Below are 16,073 nucleotides of genomic sequence, written 5' to 3'. Positions count from 1 at the left end.
TTTTTTGTCTAGTACTTAAGAAAGGAGAGAGAAAACAGGAAACATACCTTTTCAATTGTTTAGGATCCAAGGAAAAAAAAAAGATTGGATAGCTTTCTATTCTCCTGTGGTTGTTGAAAGCACAGTGAAAATAATGAAACATTGAAGAACAGGAAATTCTTGTGGTCTTGAGGGTCTCGTGGTCTTCCTGGAGGGGCTTAAGGAGAAGCCAAGCACTAAAACTCCCACCCCCTGAAATGTTAAGAATTCAGAATTACACGAGAGAGTGTGTTTGTACAAGATGGCCAGCCAAGTTTTTCCCCAAATACATTTGATGGTGGCTGATCAATTTGTTTAAACTCAGGACTCTCTCAAATCATGGAGAGTGAGAATAAAAGTATAATCTCACTTTAGAGCAAAACAGACACAGAGATGGGAAGAGCGCTGCCATTGCTAAGTCTGCTATTTATCTCCTTGCAGCACCCCCCCTCCCCCAAGTCCTCCCCCCACCTTAAGGTTACTTCTTAGCTGAAGGAGAAAAGCACCTTTCTGCATAACCTTCCCAGGATTGCATGACAGTGGCAAAGGCATGTAGAACAATTAAATTTAAATATGTGAAATTTGCCTTCGTACAGGGGGCTAGTTTCTGCACAAACTTATTTCTTTCGCTATTATCCTCCATTTGGGGAAGCAAAATGCATGATCAGAGTTGAGGAATACATTCCAGCCAGGCAAAACCACTTAAGGCGGGTGCAAAACAGGCCTGGTAAAGGGCGAGGGTGGTGGTGGTTGGGGGGAATGCTGTGGACTACGGAGAGTCCTAAGCAGTGGCGTAGCGTGGGGGGTGCAGGGGGGGCCGGCCGCACTGGGCGCAACATCTGGGGGTTAGAGTTAGGGTGCGCAAATCCACAGGTTAGGGGGCGCAAATTACTTGCCTTGCCCCGGGTGCTGACAACCCACGCTACGCCACTGGTCCTAAGGGCTAGTTACAAAGGCCTTTTTCTCCCATCCTTGATCTTGGATTCAAAATATTGCTTTGAGATTTTTACACTGCTGTATATTGGGATGGAGAACAGGAGGAGAGAGGAGGCGCAGTGCAAACACGATGGCAGGAGCACTGGCTTGGCTCTGCAGGTACAGGTCTTGCAGGGCACCATCCTTACTGCTGCCTCCCTGTGTCCATCTTGCCAGGCAGCAGCCATAAAGCTAGAGGAAGGTCAGGTGAGCGGCATAGCCACACACACCCCTCCATGCCACCCACAGCTAATAAAGTGGTACCTCGGGTTAAGTACTTAATTGGTTCCGGAGGTCCGTTCTTAACCTGAAACTGTTCTTAACCTGAAGCACCACTTTAGCTAATGGGGCCTCCCATTGCCGCAGTGCCACCGCTGCAAGATTTCTGTTCTTATCCTGAAGCAAAGTTCTTAACCCGAGGTAATATTTCTGGGTTAGCAGAGTCTGTAACCTGAAGCGTATGTAACCTGCAGCGTATGTAACCCGAGGTACCACTGTACAGAGTCTACCTGAAATGTTCCTGGACCACTCCATAGGACAACACAGAATTTATATACCTGAGCCAACAGACAGACATGCAAAATGTTGCGGACTTCCTGTGATTTGACACACAATCGTAACAAGCCCCAGGTACCTGAGAGAACGCTGCCAAGTGAACGCAGCACTGTACTGCCAAATGGAGTCGAGCCACCAGTACTTTCCAAAAGCTGTAAATGATACTTGTAAAGAGCAGCAGTAGCATTTTGTTTCAATACGATGCAGGTATGGCGCTGCGAGGAAGAATTCCTGTGCGGTTTGGCCCGTGTCACTTTTATTTATTTATTTAAGGATGCCTACAGGTTTCGTTTTTTTAAAGTTTTGGGGGAAATAAATTCCCCAAATAGCTAAAAGTAACATCATCCCTTCCAAGGGCTCCTTCTACTTTCATGCTCAAGCTTCTTTTGTTCGGACTTGTTGATTTGCCACTGAGGAACACTAACATCTGGCTGTGGAAGAGTTCTCTCGAGTGCAAACTGTAAATCAGTGTTTCTCAAATTTGGGTCTGCAGCTGTTTGGGGACTACAAACCCCATCACCCCTAGCTAGCAGGACCAGGGGCCTGGGATGATGGGAATTGTACTCCCAAAACAGCTGAGGACCCAAGTTTTGGAAACACCGCGGTATCAAGGGGAGACAAGGAGGGGCAGCTGCCCCCCTATCAATAAAAATCAATAAAAATACATAGCAAACTGAGGTCCCCCCCCCACACACAAAAGGCCTGCCTTCTCCTAATAAAAATCCTGGCTATGCCCATGCTGCTGTAAACAGAAATCCACCTGAGGCTGTACAGACCATTGGGCTAAAAATAATCTGGCATGGTTTGCCTACACACCAAATAATACAGTACATTTATATGTGTCAGTTTGCTAACATGCAGGCTGAATGGAGATCTAGCCACTGGGAATTGTTGGCTACCAAATTTATTTTATGAAGCAATGGTTTTAAAGTTGTATGGTCATAGATAAATAATAAATTGAATAGGTTACCTTGACTCTTGCAATATAATTGTTTTGGGGTTTTTTCAGCATTACAGGGCTGCCTTGTGCTCCATTTGGTATCCACTATTAGCATGAAGCTCCTGCCAACCTAGCAGTTTGAAAACACATCAAAGTGCAAGTAGATAAATAGGTACCGCTCCGGCGGGAAGGTAAACGGTGTTTCCGTGCGCTGCTCTGGTTTGCCAGAAGCGGCTTAGTCATGCTGGCCACATGACCCAGAAGCTGTACGCCAGCTCCCTCGGCCAATAAAGCGAGATGAGCGCCGCAACCCCAGAGTCGGCCACAACTGGACCTAACAGTCAGGGGTCCCTTTACCTTTATTAGCATGAAGACTGGATCTCGCATGATGCTATCAGTAGAGGAACTGTTGTGCAGCCTCTCCTTCCTGTCTTGCTAGAATAATGGTAAAAGGTAAAGGACCCCTGGATGGTTAAGTCCAGTCAAAGGCGACTGTGGGGTTGCGGCACTCATCTCGCTTTCAGGCCAAGGGAGTCAGTGTTTGTCCACAGATAGCTTTCCGGGTCATGTAGCCAGCATGACTAAACCACTTCTGGTGCAATGGAACACTGTGATGGAAACCAGAGTGCATGGAAACACCACTTACATTCCTGCCACAGCGGTACCTATTTACCGTACTTTTCTGTGTATAAGACTGCATTTTTTACCCAAAAATCATGTTAGAAATAGGGGGTTGTCTTATACATGGATAGTGCATTGTGGGGACTTGAGATCAATTACTGCCATGAGTCATAGATTGTCACTGGTGGCTGCTTTTGTCAGAGAGGGGACAGAAGATTGGTGGATTTTGCGGTCTGGCAGGTATGCGATTTATGCGATTTTCAGCAATCCCCTCTAAAAAAAAGCTCAACAACTATGGGGGATTCCTCCCCCCAATTCTTAATTTTGAAAATTAAAAATTACATTGTGGATGTCTTATACATGGAGGCATGTTATACACGGAAAAATACTGTATCTACTTACACTGGTATGCTTTCGAACTGCTAGATTGGCAGGAGCTGGGACAGAGCAACGGGAGTGCACCCTGTCGCAGGGATTTGAACTGCTGACCTTCTGATCAGGAAGCCCAAGAGACTCAGTGGTTTAGACCACAGCGCCACCTGCGCCCTTTGCCAGAATAACGAGAGGAACCCTGACAAACCCTGAAAGAGTCCCTGCTGTGGCTGGTCTCCATATCAGTGTCGTTCCTTAGGAAACACCGGCATGAGGAAGAACTGTAGGGTGGGCACCTCCTCTGTGGGTGGGGTTATTTCCTGTGGCAATGTGGTTAGGAGCAGCATCGCATCAGCTCCCTCACATCTGGTGTCATGTGCAAAGTCAGTTGAATCTCTGAGATTCTGCTGTCTGGCCCCTTATCACTCCTCTTGTGTTTGTTTGATCCTAGATAGGCAACATTCTAAATTATCGTTTTTCTATATGTATGTAACTCTACGATTGTCTGATCCTATGTTTCCGGTGGGGGGGGGCCTGTGGCGATCACACAGGGGCCCCGGACGTTTCACTGTCTATTGATCCCTGTGCCACCACTTTATTTCTCGCTGCCACCACCCAGGCCCTACCTGGGACAATACTGAGTCCAGTCAGGGTTAAACTGAAACATAAACTTTTGTTTATTTATTGCAGTTTAACAAGCGTGTGGTTTCATAAACAGTATCAGTCAATTACATTCATGGGGTGCCTATCCAGACCTATAACTTTCGCTACCTGCTCTCACTCACTAAACCATCTCTCCGATATTTACTTCTCTGCCTAGCCCCTAACTGTTCCTGACTCAGCCTATTTCGCTACACTAACCCAGTGTTTCCCAACCGGTGTTCCGCGGCACACTAGTGTGCCGTGAGACGTTGGCTGGTGTGCCGTGGGAGGGAGGCGGGCAAGTCGGGCGGTGAGAGGCGGCGGCGGCGAGGATCCGCGTCGAGCCGGGTTTCTCTCTCCATTCTCCCCTCACACACACACACACAGGAAATAACACAGGATCAGCTGACAGGACCCAGCCAATGGGGCGGCGGCGGGGCAGCGCGTGCAAAAGGGAGGAGCGCGAGACAGCGGACGAGGAGGAGGCCGGCATGTCCGGGCAGCAGCAGCAACAACAGCAGCAGCAACTCCCGGCGACGGCTCCTCAAGCCCCGGGCAACCCTACTCCCTCACCGGCCTTGGCCGCCCTCCTGCTCCACCCGCCGCCGCCTCCCCCGCTGCCGCCGCCGGCCACCTCGGCCCCGCCGCCGCCCCCTCCTCCGCCCGCTATCGCCGCCACCACCACAACAGCCGCCGCCGCCTCAGCTGCCGCCGTCCCTCAGTCCCTCGCTTTGCTGCCTCCTCCCCCCCCACCCCCAAAGCTTGGAGGTTCCCCGGCAAGGAGGAGGGAAAAAAATTGAAAACTTTCACTTTCGTGCGTCCCTCCCGGCGTGACGCTGCGCGCTGACGTCACGGGGCTGTAATGGTGGTGTGCCGCGAGATTTTTTTCATCAAACAAGTGTGCCTTTGCCCAAAAAAGGTTGGGAAACACTGCACTAACCCAACCTACCCACAAACTCTATCTCAATTCATTCCCACTCCAACCAACCACCCAACTCCCAATGAACTCCTCCCAGAGCTGGTTTTATAGTCCTTCTGACTCCACCCCCCTGGGTCCTGATTGGGTAACCTGTTTAACTATTTCACCTCCAGCACTCTCTCTCATATGTTAACATCACAGGGGCATCTATAATAAAACATGTGGCACAGAACCTAGGACCAAACCACTTCATATCATAGACAGATATATCTGAAAGTTTTCCCCTTGTAAGCAATTGCTCATTCTCCATGTGTGGAGAAAACTGACACATCAGGGGAAAAGCTAAATTGATGATCTTCTTTTCACTAGGTAGAGGAAACTAGAGGTGTTGAAACATTTTAGCATACTGTCCTGTACCTGGAGTTGAAAACTACACATCCTAGGACCTGTCTTCCCTGAGACTGATCTGACTGTATAGATCAGCCTTTACTTCCATTTAGGATTCCAGCCATCGTCATATCTCATTCAATTGCTCCCCACCCAATTCTCATTTAGTGCAATTTTCTGTAGTCTTCCCCCACACACACACACAGTCCAAGAGAGAAACGAAACAAATTGACTTCTTAGTGTTACCGACATGCAAAAAATGTCGCTAATAAGATTTCCATTAAAATCATGATGGAGAGATTAGATTAAACAGCGAAGAAGTTTTTTCCCCTGTGTGTACACATTTACTCAAGATTGAAACAGCTGTTCTTGCATAAGCTGACATCTCAATTCGACAGCTCTGGAAAACCTCGCCTCCACTTGGAGAGGAGAAAAGTTGGAGGATCAAATATTGAAGCGTTCAAAAATGTCGGGCTGCATGGCTTTCAGAACAAGCACACGTAAGTTTTCTCCTAGTTAGGCCTTTGGCCAAAGGATATATCACACACCATTCTCCAGATTCGTGGTGTTGGTTTTCTGAAAGAAGACATGCCTACGTTATAGATTTGGGTCAGAGACATGACCTCCAAATCAAACGCAGAACAAATACACTTAACTAGAACGGATGGCTGCTGGCAGAAGTTGCGGAATATTGAGGGCTAGCAAGGTGCTATCATTATGATGGGCCAAGGGCATGGAGAGAGAGCGCATTGTAGAAACCCTTATTCAGAGAGTGCAGTGCCTCTCTATATTTCACCCCATTGAGTAATAATAATAGTAATTTATTTATTATTTATACCCCTCCCATCTGGCTGGGTTTCCCCAGCCACTCTGGGCGGCCCCCAACATAATATTAAAAACACAGTGAAACATCAAACATTAAAAACTTACCTATACAGGCCTGGCTTCAGGCTGCCGTCAGGTGTCTTCTAAAAGTCAGATAGTTGTTTATTTCCTTGACATCTGATGAGAGGGCATTCCACAGGGCGGGTGCCACCACCGAGAAGGCCCTCTGCCCGGTTCCCTGTAACCTCACTTCTCGCAGTGAGGGAACCGCCAGAAGGCCCTCGGCGGTGGACCTCAGTGTCCGGGCTGAACGATGAGGGTGGAGACACTCCTTCAGGTATACTGGGCCGAGGCCGTTTAGGGCTTTAAAGGTCAACAGCAACACTTTGAATTGTGCTCGGAAACGTACTGGGAGCCAATGTAAGTCTTTCAGGACCGTTGTTATATGGTCTAGGAGGCCACTCCCATTCTAGTGTCTAGTTGCCGCATTCTGGATTAGTAGTAGTTTCCGGGTCATCCTTAAAGTTAGCCTCACATAAAGTGCATTGCTGGGAGATAACTAGAGCATGCACCATTCTGTCATGAGGACCATCTTAGTGGAGGATGTCTACCCTGGTTGTATAGGCAATGTTTTCTCTACATTTTGGGGAGGAGGGCGGCTTGAGCAAGAGTGTCTACCTCCTTAAATGAGCCCCCAATATCATTTATTCCAAAGCTTCTTGGTGTCTATGTGTCTTGAAAGACAATCGAGTGCGTCTCAGGGGTGAAGCCAAACTGCTGTGCTAGCTGTACTGAATTGATCTCTCTCCTGGGCGCAAGCCTGGGCAGTGTGTGTGGAGGTCCTGGACTGCCCAGACAACAAGGTCTCCCTCTTAGCCTTGCTGATGCAGTCCAAAGAAAAGCAGAGCGATGCATTTGGCACCAGAGACATCACCTTGCCAACAAAGGTCCGTATAGTTAAAGCTATGGTTTTCCCAGTAGTGATGTATGGAAGTGAGAGCTGGACCATAAAGAAGGCTGATCACTGAAGAATTGATGCTTTTGAATTATGGTGCTGGAGGAGACTCTTGAGAGTCCCATGGACTGCAAAAAGATCAAACCGATCCATTCTGAAGGAAATCAGCCCTGAGTGCTCACTGGAAGGACAGATTGTGAAGCTGAGGCTCCAATACTTTGGCCACCTCATGAGAAGAGAAGACTCCCTGGAAAAGACCCTGATGTTGGGAAAGATGGAGGGCACTAGGAGAAGGGGACGACAGAGGACGAGATGGTTGGACCAGAATCAGTTTGACTAAACTGCGGGAGGCAGTGGAAGACAGGAGTGCCTGGCGTGCTCTGGTCCAGGGGGTCACAAAGAGTCGGACATGACTAAACGACTAAACAACAACAACATTTGCCACCAGCTTAGCTGAAGAGATGCCAGAGATGTACAAAGCACCATCCAACTGCCTTAGGAACTCCACTCTGGATTTGTGTGGGGTTTACTCCTAACCCTTTTTTTCTCCCAGATACATCCCCCCACCAGAGATACTACCCCTCCTCTAACATCCCATACACCCCCATTCCAAAAGATTAAAATGTGTCGGATGCTAGGAATTTTGGGGATGGGAATTGGGAGATGAACCATGTAATTTTATGCATGTCTAATAAGAAGTAAGCTCATAAAATTTAATGGGACTAAGTATATGTGGCCCTGATTCCCAGAGACCAGGAAGTTTCTGATCTGTATGCCAGAAACTGCCTCATCTTTCTGGTGCCTTGAGTTGAACAAGCAAGGTCTGTTCTTCCACACCAAATGAGCATTGATTAAAGGTGAAGACAGATGCAATGTTTTGACTGTGGTGGAAGTAGTTTGAGCACACATTTGCTGCATTCTGAGAGCCGTCCATTTTCAGGACAGAAAAAAATGCGCTCAAAAACCACTTGTGCTTAACTTTCACGTTGCATCCATCTTCTTCCTAATTATAGAGGCGATTGGATTTGATAAAAGCAGAATTCACTTTCTGCACGGTTACTGTGCAACCTTATAAAGCAAGCAAAACAATGCCTGAAAACTGCAGAATAACTTTGGTGTATCAAAGATTTGCTCTTGACTGAGTCCATAATCGGGACCAGGGGAAATGAGAAGTGCTGAGTTTTTACCCGTGGTGAGAAATAGCACATCGGGCCCTTCGGCATCTGTTCCTCTCTACGTTTATCTGAAAGGGAAGGTTGCAGCCTAACCTCAAGGGAGTGGTTTGCTAGGTGGAGCCGAGTGCGATTTAGCGAGAAAACAACAACAATAACCCAGCAGTCACGCTGGACAGAAAAAGGAGAACAAATTGTACTGAATGAAAAACATGTTACGGAGAGGTAGGTGCTTCACCGGAAAGCAGGGCTGTCACATGAAAACATGGTGAGAGGCTGTGGTCTCTCCTTTTCTATTAAATAAGAATTTCGGCTGCAACCTTACCTGGAACTGGGAGGAAGCCCTTGCAAACTCAATGAGACTTACATCTGAGTAGGCATGTATAGGACTGTACTCGTAGTATGGACAAGGAACCATTTTTACCCTAGAGAATAACCAGTTCCAGAATTCGCTTGTCTTTCACACTCCCTTCTATGCTTTCTGGTTTTCTGCCAATCTGTCTATGACTGGAAGGAGAGAGAGCCTTCCTTATATACGCTGAAAATAACTGTCCAAAAGCCTTGCCTTTTATTCTCTTAGTTTCAATTGTGAACCGCTTAGCAGTACTGGTTTCGTTTAGTTTCTGGTTTGGATCCAAGGTAACAGGGAGGGCTACGTTGCAGCTCCTTGAAAAATTGCCTTCGAATTCTATTTTTTGAATTCGGGTTCTGTTTGCTATCCTTTGGAGCAGGAAAGTTTACTCCCTTCTAGGATGCTCATTGCAGAGCGACATATGTTTGGCTTTCTTCTCCTGGCGATATCTTTTGTTTATCAAGTGAAGTAAGCTTTGCCTCCAAGAACCACAATAAATCAGGTTAATCTTTAAGGTACAGCAGGACTCACTCCCTGCTGGTGGCATGGTGTGGGGTCACAGGGGTGGTTGTCCCAGGTGCAAAATTGTTAGGGGGCACAAAATTTCAACACCCGGTGCTGCCTCAACACAGCTGTGTGCTTCCGTGACTGGGCTCCACTGAAAACATCTTCTCCATGCAAACCAGGAAGTGACCTATCCAGACAATGGAACAGCTCTTCTTTTCTTATCTCTGCAGCTGCAATCTCCTGGGTGACGCGGGTGCAGTTGAATGCACATGCGTACTCTGTCAGTTTCTCTCTCTCCCACCCACCTCCTCTGCACAGCCCTGGGCCCTGGCAACCCACGCTACGCCACTGCTCCCTGCACCCTTCCACTATGTCGTTTTCTAAACAGACACTTGGCTCCCAGCTGGAATGTGAGGAACATTATAAGGCAAACAGTTTGGGGATGAAAATGGGGCTGGGAGGAGCAGAGGGACTATTCCCCAAAAGAGTTACCTTTATTGCCAGTGTGGTGCAGTGGTTAAGAGCAGTAGACTCGTAATCTGGTGAACCGGGTTCACTTCCCCGCTCCTCCACATGCAGCTGCTGGGTGACTTTGGGCCAGTCACACTTCTGTGAAGTCTCTCAGCCCCACTCACCTCACAGAGTGTGTGTTGTGGGGGAGGAAGGGAAAGGAGAATGTTAGCCGCTTTGAGACTCCTTAAAGGGAGTGAAAGGCGGGATATCAAATCCAAACTCTTCTTCTCTTCTTCTTCTTCTTCTTCTTCTTCTTCTTCTTCTTCTTCTTCTTCTCCTCCTCCTCCTCCTCCTCCTCCTCTCCTCCCTGCTCACTTCCCCTTTGTTTCAGAACTATTTTGGCACACATCACACTTGTTCATCCTTCCAAAATGATAACCTATCCAGAATCATGTTGGGAATGGTAAAGATGTGACAAAGCAGAAGGGCTGTAGCCCAGTTGCTAAGGCATCTGGTTTGCATGCAAAAGGTCACAGGTTCAATTCCTGGCACACCCTGGTAAGGCAAGGAGACACCCTCTCTGAAACCCTAGGAAGCCCCTTCCAGTCAGTGCAGGCAATACTGAATCTACATAATCCTGCTTCCTAGGTTCCTAATGCCTAACAGCCAACCAAATTTGGCATATTGCACACAAACACCCCTCTCCAAAGGCACACTTGCAATTGTATTATTCATTTAACCAGGTACATACAAAGCCACTCTAATATATGAAGGAATAATAACATGAATTCCAATGTTCCTTAGCAAGTCCATGCGATAGTAGCTGTTTAAGCAATTAATCTGACAGGGCAATTCTATGCATGTTTACTGAGATGTCCCACTGTGTACAATGAGCTTACTTCCAGGAAAGAATACACAGAATTATAGCCCTAGATCCTTTGTTCCGTTCTCATTGCTTTCTCCTGAATCTTACTGTATTCTTTATTGCGTTCTTGTTTTTTACGTCCTAAACTAATGTTTTTGAACAGAAAAAAATAAGACTCCCAAGCATTTCTGATGGAGGATCACACGACCAGCGCTTTAAAAAGAAACAACATGTACTCGTCTAACACTGGCAGCTGACTCCAGCAGATAAGATACGCAGGGCTCACCCCCAGCCTTCAAAGGACACACCCTGTTGAGGCCATCCTAAGATGGATAGCCCCGCCCTAACCATCTGCAGGGCTCGAGCCTGTGTTTTGCAACACACGGCAGTCTCCAGGGAGACTGAGATCATCACGAAGCAAATGAAAACGAATGTTGTGCTGGTTTTGTTAGCTAGTTTTCGGTTGACCCAGCAAAGCACCCTCCAAAGTCAGAGAGTCGGCTATGAAGGTTGCAGCTCCCAAGTTTTTAACCCTCCCTGTAATCATTGCCATCCATTACAAAGGCAGTCTGGGAATGTACCCCGCTCCCAGTTAACTCGGATTGATCTCAAATGGATCAGACTTGCACTCCAAATCTAAATGTGGTCCACTAGGTCTGAAGTCATGTCTGCAACGCAATTTACAACTTAGTGCATTGTTTGCTGTTGTGATGGTTATTTAAAGCCGATAACATTTTTAGGAAAAGTGCACGTAGAAATAAGAATGAAATGAATAAGAATCAGAACAGGGTCCCCCTCAAAAAAGAGAAACCCCCATGTTTGATTGATGGCCAAATAACATCAAAAGCTTGTGATACAATAATTGTATTTATTATAAGTAATTTTTCTCCTTTCTGGATAGGATATGAGCCCTGAGTGCTCACTGGAAGGACAGATCCTGAAGCTGAGACTCCAATACTTTGGCCACCTCATGAGAAGAGAAGTCTCCCTGGAAAAGACCCTGATGTTGGGAAAGATGGAGGGCACAAGGAGAAGGGGATGACAGAGGACGAGATGGTTGGACGGTGTTCTCGAAGCCATAAACATGAGTCTGACCAAACTGCGGGAGGCAGTGGAAGACAGGAGTGCCTGGCGTGCTCTGGTCCATGGGGTCACGAAGAGTCGGACATGACTAAACGACTAAACAACAACAACAATTTTCTCCTTATTGGCCAGGTCTCCATTCTACCATTGCATAGAAGAGAATTCAAAGTTCCAACATCTAATTGATTTACATCTTGAAGTAGGAGGAAGTCCTCAAAATTCATTTTATATAATTCTCCAAATATTACTTCCCAAATATAGTAATTATTCGTCTTCTGCTAAATAATGCGGCTACAGGGATGGGTTGGGTACATTCCAGGCTGTACTGCCAATTCAGACAGGACAAGATTAAGTTGTCAGTAGGGATGGAGGACAAATTTGATTCGGTCCACAGTTAAAGACAGCTCTAACTAATTCACACTTTCCTAAACAAAAAGTGAACCAAAACACAGCCATCCTTTGAAATTTGCACTCGTCTGAATTTTGTGATGCAGCTTTCCAACCAAAATGCACATACAGTCGTACCTTGGTTCTCAAATGGAATCCGTTCCGGAAGTCTGTTTGACTTCTGAAAACATTTGAAAACCAAGGCGCAGCTTCCGATTGGCTGCAGAAGCTTCCTGCGCCCAATCGGAAGCCATCACATGTTCGCGAACTGGATCACTTCTGGTTTGCAGCATTCGAGAGCCAAAATGTTCGAGTCACAAGGCATTCAAGAACCACGGTACGACTGCATTAGGCAAAACTGTGGATAAAAATGAATATATTAGTTTAAAATAACATATGAGATATATTATAGGGGGAATTGCTTGCAAAAATGTCTACATTAGTCCAAACTGCATTTAAAAATGGGTTTATTAGGAGATATTTGCACGAAAATGCTGATTTTTAAAAAATTAAAAATATCACCACAAAATGTGGAGGACTGAATTTCAGACTGGAAAAATGAGAGTCAAAGTCGACATATCCTTCCATCCCTACTTAGGAGTTCTTTGAGTTCTCCTTGGGTCGTGACGAGGATCAGCTGAGGTATCACATCTGTTTTCAAGGCGGGGGAAGAAAATCCAACGTGATAAACTATCTCCAGGCACTTGAATAAAAGTAGTTCTGTGGTCACTGAGGACAAAGTTATTAGGTCTTTCACAAATGAGCACCAGTTTGACCCCACGCCCATGCAAAATGCTATACGATTTGATATCTCCCTTGAAGGTTGTGGCAGTCAATTGAAAGATGGCATTTACTTTCAGAAGGCCGCCTTTGAAGTATCTCTCTCACACACTCCTCCCGAATAATCTGATGCAAAAGAGAGCGCCATGTGCAGTGCCCTTTAAACATGCAGACATTGCAAAGATTGCTGGTTAGCGCACTCAGACCACTACTCACATTCCATGTTTCGCCACACCTGTTTCCAGGGTGGGGATGCAAAACTCTTGTGACTGCCACATCTGAAGCATGGCCTCATCAACCATGCGCTTCACTGGTATAAATTAAATTAGATTGAAAGTGCAAGATAATATTTAACAGGCAGGACAAATCCAACTGTTGTGTGGGAGGGGAAACCTGTTTCAAGTTGATCGGTGTCTCAGGTGTTACAGAGAAGACCCTCCATTTATGTGGAAATAGATGTTCAGAGCTGATTACTTGAGGGAAAAAGGCTCCACCTGAATATTCAGCAGATTTTTGCTGTTGTGGGTTTGACAAATGTTTCCCTCCCCCCTCTCCTAGCTGTAAACTCTACTGTAGTTGGCTTTGAAGTTCTAAGCACACCTGTGCAGATCGCAAACAAAGTCAGGCTAGACCTCCCACACCCTTGCTCGAAATTCACAATGCAACATGTCAAGTAAGATATGCCCTCCAGTCCCTTGTTTCAAAGCCAAAGCCATACCTGCTAAGTTTCTGCGAAGTTTAACCCTCGGTCTGAAAGAAATGCCGGGAGACCAAAGAGAAAATCACAATGGAGGTATTAGGTACATTAAAGACGGAAAGGTGCGCAGACTGATCAGAGTTGCATAACAACAGCACAATTCATGAGAGCAGAAGTCTCTCTGGGCTCGGTGTCCTGGTTCTAATGTAGAAGGGATATTCCTAAAACCCCCACAAATAATTTTAGATCCTTGATCAGTAGTTATTTTTGCTTGGCCCAGTATACCTGAAGGAGCATCTCCCATCATTCAGCCCGGACACTGAAGTCCAGCTCCAAGGGCCTTCTGGCGGTTCCCTCACTGCGAGAAGCCAAGTTACAGGGAACCAGGCAGAGGGCCTTCTTGGTAGTGGCACCCACCCTGTGGAACACCCTCCCATCAGATGTTAAGGAAATAAACAGCTATCTGACTTTTAGAAGACATCTGAAGGCAGCCCTGTTTAGGGAAGTTTTTAATGTTTGATCTTTTATCATATTTTTAATGTTCTTTTGGGAAACCCAGCCACATGTGTGGGGTATAAATAATAGTAATTATTATTATTATTATTAGTTGTTGTTGTTAGGAAGTTGACTATGGTATGGGCCAAGGCTTCTCTGAAAATGGCCTAATGTCAAAGGACTTCCAGGTAAATACACACAAAAGTGACAGAGACCAGAAAGAGACTGATTTGCAGAGCTTTTTTTTTAGCTGGACCTTACTGGAACTCAGTTCCAGCATCTCTCAGGTGGGTGCTGTTGCCATTACAAAAGAACAAGGGAGGTGTTCATGGTGAGTCCTGGCACTGGGGGCACGGCGGCAAGGCCAGGCCAGGCTCCAGATCCCCGGTGACAGGCAGAGTGCACCTGGTTCACGCCCCATCAAAATCATGCTATATCCCTGTCCGTGAGGAACTTATAGTCCAAAGCTAGACAGCAGTTTTCTCATGTTTTGTTTTATTAAAAAATGGCACTTTGAATGCACTGTTTATAATATTTAAAAGAAAAGGCATGGACATTGTTTTAAAACGTTTTGTAAGATTTTGGCACGGAATACAAGAAACTAAAAGTTAGTTATACTACCATTCATGCGATATAAATAAAAAGGGTGGATCCAAGAGCCAGTTCTGTAACTTGATCCGTCGGTATGAACACTCCACACTTGTGGACATTATTTGTCACCATTAAATCATGTCCAGCAGCAAGATAATATCTTCATTTTTAATAAAAGTTTGCAAATTCATGTTTGCATAACGATCTATCACTCTCAGTTCATCATACTAAATTCTTCCACTAATTTAGGCTGAGCTAGATATCTTTTTTTGGATCTCCAGATGCTCTAACATAGCTTTTATGCTTACTATTGTCAGCTCTTCCAGGACTGATCAGGGCAAGGCTTGTTGGGACTAGGTAATCTTCATTGTGCCACTCAAGCTTTAGGTGAGAGGAAGGCCCTATAGACCAGGGATAGAGGATTGGGGCCCTCCAGGAGTTGTTAAACTACAGCTCCCATCATCCCTGGCCATTGGCCATAGCAGCTGGGGCTGACAGGTGCTGGACTCCAACAACATCTGGAGGACTAGATTCTCCATCCTTGTTGTAAACAGTTTGAGACAGATTGCTAATCCCATAACCCAGAATCCCCCTTTTCTTAGGAACCACGTGATTCTGGAGACACGATCCCAAGTCACTTGCTGCTATATTGCTTCCATTCTGTTGGGCTCCTTCAGTGTGAACAACTTGTTTCTGAGGGAGGATGGCAGTCTTATAGCTTCTGGACTCATATCAGCATTGGGACCTTATTTGCCTGAGTGGAGTAAACCCCACACAGGATGTAGTTTAGGCGGATGCTTAAAGCACAAGAATTCCATAGGTTCTGGGCTCATCAGGATGTTTGTGTGCAAAGAACTGCATCAAAAAACCGTTAAGAGTTTGGGTGTAATCTTCGACACCTCCCTTTCCATGGAGGCGCAGATTGCAGCTATAACAAAGGCGGCATTTTTTCATCTCCGCCAAGCTAAGCAGTTGGCTCCTCTCGCCCTGACCTAGCTACTGTGATCCATACGACGGTCACCTCCAGACTTGATTATTGTAACTCACTCTACGTGGGGCTGCCCTTGAGAGTGACCCAGAAACTCCAGCGGGTGCAGAATGCCGTGGTGAGACTCCTTATGGGGTCCTCGCCGCGGGATCACATTCACCCGGTACTATACCAGCTGCACTGACTCCCGGTGGAGTACAGGATCAGGTTTAAGGTGCTAGTTTTAACCTTTAAAGCCCTATATGGCCTAGGACCCTCGTAACTATGGGACCGCCTTTCCTTGTACATCCCACGGATGACCTTCAAACAAAAACATCTTGGAGGTCCCGGGCCACAGGGAGGTTAGGCTGGCCTCAACCAGAGCCAGGGCTTTTTTGGCTGTGGCCCCGATCTGGTGGGAAGCTCCGTCACAAGAGACTAGGGCCCTGCGGGACTTGACATCTTTCCGCAGGGCCTGCAAGACAGAGCTGTTCCACCAGGCCTTTGGCCAAGGC

At 46.5% G+C, this 16,073-nt stretch overlaps 1 long non-coding RNA gene across 1 annotated transcript; it reads right to left on the bottom strand.

Annotated features, from left to right (window-relative positions):
* Positions 1–12,478: 12,478 nt before the first annotated feature.
* On the bottom strand, positions 12,479–14,314 carry LOC310686466. Its single transcript, XR_014515947.1, has 2 exons — positions 13,527–14,314; positions 12,479–12,731 (listed from the first exon to the last, which is right to left on the bottom strand). It is a non-coding gene; the product is annotated as an uncharacterized lncRNA (long non-coding RNA).
* Between the last annotated feature and the right edge of the window lie 1,759 nt (positions 14,315–16,073).

The sequence above is a fragment of the Podarcis liolepis genome, assembly GCF_965112155.1.
Source record: "Podarcis liolepis genome assembly, chromosome: 9".
Lineage (NCBI taxonomy): Eukaryota > Metazoa > Chordata > Lepidosauria > Squamata > Lacertidae > Podarcis > Podarcis liolepis.
This window is presented reverse-complemented; position numbering and strand designations above follow the sequence as displayed.